Consider the following 1,693-nt stretch of genomic DNA (forward strand, 5'->3'; position numbering starts at 1 on the left):
GTCGGCAGAACAAGTATATAAGGACTACGGGGTGACCCGTAGCATTCGACGGTCCCTATTCGACAGTACGAATGTATCAGATGCGTGATTCGTTGGCAGGGTTCTTCAGATAGTTTGAGATAGGGCGGTGCAGCCGCTCGGATGTGAGTGGGCCACATTATGATTGGATTCGGAAGGCGGTAGGTCATTAGAGACCAGGAGTGATGTAAGACTGCGGGTAAGTCGTAGCATTCATTAGCAGCTTAGTTCGCGAAATATGGGCGGGGGCCCGTATCTCCAAGTTAGCATGATAAGAATCAGGGAAGTTTAGCTTGTTGAGATTAGAGGAGGAGTGGGTCTGCATAGCCCTGGATAGGTGAGACTTATAGGAGAGGTCGCACCGAAGTATAGACGGATGAGACCCGTGGGCGAGTCCCGTGTTCTTTTAGCAACAGGTGAGACTTGGTAGAGACCTTAGGGTAAGGTAGGAGATCTGGGATCCTAGATCTTCTACAGCCAGAGTGGCTGGGTTGGTAGAGCAATTCAGGTAGTCGTTGTATCTTCTTAAGTCGCTGAGAGCGACTGAGGGAGTGTTCTTGCGTTCGGTAACCGGTGGGGGACCGGTGTTTCGAGTAATGGTAGATCAGTTGGGACCAGGGCGGTCTCGGTTCATCCGGTAGGCGGATGGGAGTCAGCAGGACTTCAGGCAAGAATGATGATGAGGGATTTGTTGTAAAAAGTCGTGAGCTGATTGGGTGGTGCTGAGTTGCTCACCGTGGAATCAAATGATCTCAGAGTAAATGATTTAGCTCGGTGATGATGTTCTCGTCTAAGCCTTAAACGTAGCAGAGAGGGATCTGCTACCCGGAGGATTGTCTGAATTCTCATGCTGAGTGGAGTTTTCAGTATTAGAGCATCGTTGTGGGATTGTTCCAGCACTAGTAGTGGCCGGGATTGCGGTTTCAGCAGAGGATTGGTCCTCGAAGGAGATTGGGAAGGTGTGTGTGCTTGTGGAAAGTGCCTTGGAAAGGCCAGTGACAGAACAAGGAAAGGGGTGGACCCCCTTGTGTATCAGTGTAAGTGCACTCGGAGTACCGGTTGGGCTACTGGTTGGGTAAAAGTGTTGTACTCGAAGGTAGTAGTGATTGGATTATTCTGAAGATGACATCTTCCAGGTTTGGATCGGATGGACGGAGTGTGTAGCTAGTGGTAAGGTGGTAACTGGATGGTAAGGTAGTTTACTGTGGTGGACTTCGAGGACGAAGTCTAGTTTAAGTGGGGGAGAGTTGTAACACCCTAAATTCTGAATACCTAGAAAGGAAAGAAAACCTCAAGATAAGGGAGTGACGCGTCGAGTAGATGGGTGACTCGACGAGTAGGAGCGCGATTTTGGTCGCGGGTTAAGTGACCTACTCGACGAGTCAGAGGACTGACTCGGCGAGTTGGCCAGGTTTTGGGAAAAACCTAAATCGGGAGTTGGTGCCCTATTTAAGCATCTTATTCTCATTCTATCAGCCTCATTTGTAGCCTCCATCATCCAGAACCTGTCCCACGAAACCCTAGTGTTCTCGTTGAGTGTGTGAGCCTTTATTGAAGGATTTAGAGCGTTCTTGAAGTCTAGAATAAGAAGAAGGAGGTTGGAGGTCCAAAGAGAAGGTTGTAGATCCAGGAAGCTTGCTTCATCTTCTTCATTTTCTGGTAATCAAGTTCTCAC

Source organism: Lactuca virosa, chromosome 5 (genome assembly GCF_052849685.1).
Source record: "Lactuca virosa cultivar CGN04683 chromosome 5, Lactuca_virosa_CGN04683_v6, whole genome shotgun sequence".
Classification (NCBI taxonomy): Eukaryota; Viridiplantae; Streptophyta; class Magnoliopsida; order Asterales; family Asteraceae; genus Lactuca; species Lactuca virosa.